A 7,379-nucleotide genomic window follows, 5' to 3' on the forward strand; every position below is an offset into this window, starting at 1 on the left:
GCGAGTGGGGTGTCGCATGGATAACCCCTGCGAAAACTGTGCTGGTATTTGAAAATGGTATCGTGCTCCTCTAGATAATTAATGACGCGTATAAATTATATGCTCCAGGCGTTTACAGATATTGCTGGTTACTGAGATAGGGTGATAGTTAAGTGGAATAGTGTTGTCTCCGGATTTAAAAAGGGGTATTACTTTCGCTGTACGCCAGTCATCAAGAATTGTACCAGATCATAATGATTGTGAACACAGCGATGTCAATAGTTGATAGAGGTTTAGGGAGGCCTTTTTAGTATTTTGGCATTAAAACCAAGGTGATTAGAGGTTGTAGCTATTTGAGGCTATTCAAAAGGGCGAGAACGCTTCATTCACTAATGATAATTTCTGGCATGGAAGTGACGGAAGATGGCTGTAGCTTGGGCGAGGAAGTGGTGTCTTCGTGGTTCAAGACTGATAAGAATGCGTCGTTAAGAAGCTGTGCACACTCAGTTTCAGCGACTGGTTAACTGTCAGTATAATTAGTACTATTTTGGGGTAGGAACTCGGATTGATGGCGCGCCAGAATCTATTAGAGTTATTAGTTAACATGGCGGACGGGTACTGACTGAAGAAATGATGACGAGTTGTTTAAGCAGTGACTGATTTTCTTGATCGCAATTCCTGTACTTTGTTCATGACGATGGAAGACCTGTTGTGAGTGCTTGTCGGTAGAAGTGTTTTTTCTTATTATTAAGACGACGAAGGCAATTTGTGAACCACTGTGCATTTTTATGATATCTGATGGTGATGAATGGCACAAACTTGTCAACAATATTAGTTAGTATGTCATTGAGCGCTGTTACTTTTCTTCCTTCAAATGCGCAACGTTGTGATGGCGGTGAGACGACAAGAGTCTGTAGAACAGAGTGTATTCGCTGTTGTACTATACAGAGTGTTTCACCTAAGATTTTCTGCAATTTTTAAAAATAAGCTATTTGAATTAGGGGCGCGCTTTTTCTGGCATAGCATTGTCAGTAGTGTAGTACATCATAATTAAACTAAGACGTGCTAACTAGCAGGCTTGTTAACCAATATTTAATAGTTAACTTTTAAACTATTACCGTTGGGCTCCTTAATTATTGAGAGGCATGCAGCCCACCGTAAGTAATGTCCATATCCGTTTTTAGAATTTAGAGAACGCGATTATCCTCGACGCTGTGGCCCAACAAATTTCGCCTACATCGCTCCAAAATACATGCGGTTTGAGAAGCTTGCAGGCAAAGCAACCTCTCCAGTGAACCTAACTCGTCGAAATAGCCAAAATTTGTTGGGCCACAGCGCCGAGGATAATCGCGTTCTCGAAATTCTAAAAACGGAAATGGACATTACTTACGGTGGGCTACATACCTCTCAATAATTAAGGAGCCCAACGGTAATAGTTTAAAAGTTAACTATTAAATATCGGTTAACAAGCCTGCTAGTTAGCACGTCTTAGTTGAATTATGATGTACTACACCACTGACAATGCTATGCCAGAAAAAGCGCGCATCTAATTGAAATAGCTTATTTTTAAAAATTGCAGAAAGTCTTAGGTGAAACACCCTGTATGATCATTATGGGGTGTTTGAAATACTCGGGTGTGGCCATGTTTTTGGGACGTTACATCCCACACGACCAACTGGAATTTTGTGATATCGCCGGATTTTTGTCGCATGGAATATCTGAGGCTTACGCTTTAAAAAGGAATCGTGCCTTTTTTGCTAAGTACTGTATAATACTCATGAACATGAAATGTTGTAAAGTTCGTGGACGTATCATAACTTACTGCAGAACTCTATTTCCTAATGAAACGAAGTGCTATCTCATTTTCAGCACCGCTTTCGGAAATGTTCTTCCGCAGTCACCCATTTCACATTCAGTAATCATAGCTTTCCTCAAGTAATGAACAGGTTTGACCAGGTGGGCGGGATATTTATAGATTTCAGAGGAGCCTTTCACTTCGTTTTTAATGCGAGTCTAAATTACAGTATAGAACTGACTGCTCTTCCTAACTTCGTTATACTGATCTTCCTCTATTCGTTGGATGCATTCTTGCCTTTCTAACAGCGCAGACTTTGTTTGCCATCAACATTACTATTCGTACCACATTCGTGTCACTTCAGGCATCTGGGAAGCGTCCTTGGATCAGTGCTGGTTCTTTTATATATATTGAAACGTGGCGGCCAGCCGAAGAATGATGCGTGGTGAACCATGAACAAGAAATGATTTAATGGCCGCTGGCCTAGCGCGAGCGCTCAGTCCCGCGCCACTGCCAGCTGTCTTCGTCACACTACCCGGATCCTCCGAGCGATCGTCCCGATCGGTGACGAAGAGACGCGCGAAATGGCGATGGTCTTGAGTGGAGGGTTGAACAGTATGTAGAAGATGGTGCAGTGCTGGCCGCCACGATGAGAAAGATGAGAGGATGAGTCCCGGTCCACGAAGCATCCGGACCGGAGAGTGCCAGGAGCTGACGGCCGAGGTCCGTGGACGCACCGTACGGCAGGGACAGGGGGCGGTGCCTTCACGTGTGGGTCCTTGGTCTTGGGTCGGTCGGGTCTCGGGTCGGTCGGGTCTTGGGTCGTCATGTCTTGTGGTCCGGGCGGGGGACGGGGCTGGGGTGAGCGGCGAGGTCGGTTCAGGTCGGGCGGGCTGGGGCATGGCCGGGCGGCGCGGACCAGGCACTCACGGCCGACGTCCACGGCAGGCGGAGGACACCGAAGCTCCGGGACCAGGATGGCGATGAAGGGACCCCAGCACCGCACACCAAATGTAACGTGGTGGCCAGCCGAAGAATGAGGCGTGGTGAACCATGAACAAGAGATGATTTAATGGCCGCTGGCCTAGCGCGAGCGCTCAGTCCCGCGCCACTGCCAGCTTCGTCTTCGTCACAATATGTATATACCAATGACACTAGTAATTGAAATTGAACATGTGCAAGTTAGACTATTTCCAGATGAATGTCTTAGATTGTATCAAATTACTAGCCTGGTGTGTAAAGAATAACATTCTAAGCTGAATGCGAAAAAAAATTGGCATTGACTTAGCTCTGCTATGCCAGGATATACGTAGCGTGAGGTGAGGGCGAGGTGTCCACATCTCGGTGGACACCTGAACAAGAGGGAAGGCGCATAAGTGCTCTATCGGAACAGCGACACCTCAACCGTGCTTTAAGCTAAGGGGCGGCAGTGACAGGTGTGCGCTGCATGCGTTGGTATTGACAACGCTGTGCCAGAAACGCGGCGCTGTAGCCATAGGGCGTGTGCTACCCTCTGGAACGCGCGCCGGCGCCTGCGCGTCTGCCAGGCATACGACGTGCCTCTTAAAGCAAGGTTCCAAAGCAAGGTGCCTCTTAATTAAATTGAGTGATTACAGGGAATACTAAACCTTATATGTTGAAGCGATTTCCGTGCGTAAGAACTGACTTCCCTCACCACTGCACTCGCATGCAGCGACGGCGCGATCTTCCACAAAAGGACGACGCAGGCTACTGGTGAGGAAAGACTGCATTGTGGGAAAAAAAATTTAATGCCACAGACGCAGAAATGGCCACATTTGTAGGCACAGATCTCACTTGTAAATGACAGCGGATTTTCTCATTGTTAGTTGCTGTAGGTCTGAACGCGCGACACCGATTGCCCTGTGGTTGCAATACACGCGAGAAACAGGGGGTTTTGCGGAAAAGCACCGAATGGCATGAAAACTTCTTTAGGCTGATGGCGACCCGCGAATGCAATGTAGACAGCGCATGACAAAAGTCCGGCCTCCTGGCTTCTCCATTAAGCATGATCAGTACACTTGCAGCGAATTTCTGGGTAAAACACACAAGCGACGTGCAACGGTCATGTTCGATATAACTGGGGTCAAATATACATCATAGCTTTCTGGCATTCTTTGCCAATAGAAGAGATTTGGAAACTAACCTACATGTGCCAGAATGTTTCCATGTCAACGGTCGATTGCCCCAATGAGCGGCAGATTAGAAATGTTAGCGCTGAAAGCTCGCCGTTCCTCAGCTCTAAAATGCTGCGTATAGAAAGCTTTCAGTTCTAAATAGTTCTCAAAATTCTGATGTAACAACCTGCATCGTTGTGTAATGTCACTTCTGAAGCACGCATCAAAGCATGTTTCTTTTTGCCACAACGGCAATCGTGTTGTCTTATATTTATTACGTGCTTTATTTCTTCTATGCAGTCACATACAGCAGAAGCATCGAGAGCAGCTGCAGCAACGGCCCGTGAACAAGAAGTTTTTGCATCGAGCGCATATGATGGAAACAAGCCAGCAGCCCTCAAATGAACCAGTACGCACACCTGCGAAAATTTGTTTACTGAGAGCAAGTATCAAGATTGGTCTCTCCAGAGGACATTTTACAGGTCTAATCAATACAGTAAACTTTTTTTAGAACTACAACATTTAAGGCACTTTCATTAGTGCAACATACATGCACAAGGGAGCATATTGCAGACCTTCCTACATTGAGATGTTTCAGATAGCACTGTTACGTGGAGAATTCATCCAAGCTTGCAGTTGATTGGGCAGTTCTTTTGTGATTTCGCAAATGCGCTTTATACGGTATGTATAGAGACCAACATGAATATGTGCACTTACAGTTACATTCCAAATTCTTTAATATTAGCTGATTCCGTCGCTTTTATGGCTGTAGATGCATTATCCGTGCGATGCCAGCGGTGATGCTGAAACTGCTGGTCCCTCTCAAGGCGATTCGGAAGGCAAAACTGCTGCTGTTCAAAAAGATCTGTTGCTTCCAAAGCAACACAGTGTTTTGCCAGAGGAGATGGCAAAAGAACAACTGAAGGAACAACATGTGGAGGTCCTGATGGAGTGGGAAACAATTCTTCAGGAACCATATCGGCCGAAGAGGAAATACCAATTCCTGTGTCCCCTCTGATGCAAAAGAAGCCTTGCCACAGGCAGCTGCCCTTCGGCCGCAGCCATAATGATCACAAAGCGGCAGTTAGCATAAAAAAGTTATTAACTGCTTCGTTTACACTTCTGCTTTATGCAAAGTATGATACACTATTGGCCTTTGCCAGTTGTCCAATGAGTACAACCCACTTTTGCAAAGAACCTTTCTATTTCCCAAGTATTAGATTAAGCTTCTAGATTATTGTTCTTGTTCTCATTGTTCTCATTTAAGGCTGTCGTCTGCAGGTTCATGCTCTTGTTTTTTCTTTGGCAGCATTCTGGGCGAAAATGTAAAGTTGACTTGCTTTTGTGTGTCCTCACGATAGTTCCGTGTTCTTGTCCAGGTAGCCGATCTAAGACAAGGCGATGAAAATGCACAAGACACCGCAGGATCATCTCTGCAAGCCGGGAGAGTTGCAGTCCAGGCGCCAGCATCAAAAGCAGGCATGGTGAGAAGACTACTAGACATTACTTAAGTTCACTCAAAGCAACAGGTGGAACAGAGTGGGAAATCTGTAATCCCAGTTTAGTACACAGAATGCACAATTACCTACTTCAGGAACAGTGTACTTTGCAAATGTTCATTTGGAAGATAAATTTTGAATGTTGCAATCAAATTCATTCTGGATGGTAAACTTATTAATGAACATTGAAGGAGGCTGCATTCTTAGGCTGCATTTCACAATTGATAGATGGCTCTCTCAGAATAATTATAATGTGTTCACACCTGAGCAAAAGTAAGGCTTTCCATTGAAAAACAAAAGCGATTCTTAAGCCTAGATGTTCAAATAAATGCAGAGAAAAATTTGGCAGTTCTCCCTCCCATACTTTTCGTTCCATGCCTCTTCCCTTCAAAAACATGACACAATCGCTTATGATGCACATTTCCTTAAATACAAATGTGATGGAATGTGCCTTTGTTCCGAACTTGAAATTATCTCAAGATAAAGCACTGAAGCTATGTGGCCACTGAACGCAAAAATCAGATTTAGACTAATGAACAAACTTGAAAGCCTGTGAGTGCCCCTACTGTTTACAAATTCTTAAAAGCATCACTCAGGCGACAGGGAGTACATTCTAATTTCTGATGGCATGCTGGCGGCAGAAACTGTGTTAAGTATAAATATCTCGAAGCTGATTCCCTCCAGGCTTACTTTGCCTACTGTACAGCTTTGTTTGTGTAGCTGGCTTGATTATGAAGAGCATGTGACAGATGTAAAGTTATGAAGAAATATTTTGGAGTTCTGAGAAACATAGCTTTACAAATTATTGTTACCCTTGTATTTTAATGTGTCCATTATGCTTCCTAGCAGGCTTTCTGTGAGAAGCACTTTAGTATCAAATGTCTGCTTTCATAAGCCAAGTGGTTCTCATGACTCAGCCATCATTGAATTCCCATCATATCCTTGCATGAGCTCAGGCTTTTGTGCTAAAAAAATGGCTCACTGTTAGTTTTTTGCCTGTGTACTCAAACTTGGAGTGATATATACAATCATGTCTTCAGCACATCCATAAAGTGCAATGAGAAAATTTTTTGATAATTGCATGTGTTGTTATTGCCAGCCTCCAGCCACGGAGGATACCCCTGAAAACGCGTTCCTACGCTGTCAGGTGAGGGGCTATGCTGCCATCCATGCCACCAGCAAAAAGAAAATAAAAGAACTACAGCAAGCACAGCGCCCTCTTCAACGCAAGGTTGCTCACCTTTCAAATGTAATTGATGATCTCTTAAAAACAATTCTCATTGAGGAAAACATTGCTGAACTCCAAAGACTTGAGGGCTCCAAAAAAAACCTACTGATGCGTCTCTTGTGCAAAAATCAGGCAAACCACATTCTATGGCCTACTCTCCTGGGTTAAGAGCTTTTGCACTTACTTTGCATTTTTATTCACCTAGGGCGTATAACTATATGTCAGGGCTGTTTTTGACACATGTTTGCCGCATCCAAAGACATTGTCAAAATGGTTTGCGCATGCTGATGGATTTCCTGGTTTTTCTAAAGAAGCACTATCTGCGCTTGGAATTAAAGTAGAAGAAAATTCAAAGCTGAGCCATTCTATGTTCTGCAACTTGGTAGTAGATGAAACGGCAATTAGGCGACATGTCGATTGGGATGGCAGGAGATTTCATGGGCACGTGGACATGGGAAATAAAGTGAATGATGACAGCTTTCCTGTTGCTAAAGATGCCTTTGTTGTTATGCTGGTGGCAATCAATGGGAGATGGAAGCGACCTTTAGGGTACTTCCTTTCTGATGGCTTGGGAGGAGTGCAACAGAGCAACACAGTTCTCCAGGCTACTTCCTTTGCACATGAAAAGGGCACTCATGTAGTGAGTTTAACTTGCGATGGTGCAGCTGCAAATTTTTCTATGCTGCGCAACCTTGGTTGTCAGCTTGCCTTGAAAAACCTGAACACAGCTTTTCTTCACCGTG

The 7,379-nt window shown here is 44.4% G+C and overlaps 1 pseudogene; it reads left to right on the top strand.

Moving 5' to 3' along the window:
• The first annotated feature begins 1,917 nt into the window (after positions 1 to 1,917).
• Positions 1,918 to 5,474, top strand: LOC149328468 (uncharacterized; annotated as a pseudogene).
• The last annotated feature ends 1,905 nt before the right edge of the window (positions 5,475 to 7,379 follow it).

This window comes from Amblyomma mixtum, chromosome 9 (assembly GCF_055824585.1).
Source record: "Amblyomma mixtum isolate Tamu chromosome 9, ASM5582458v1, whole genome shotgun sequence".
NCBI classification, from domain to species: Eukaryota; Metazoa; Arthropoda; class Arachnida; order Ixodida; family Ixodidae; genus Amblyomma; species Amblyomma mixtum.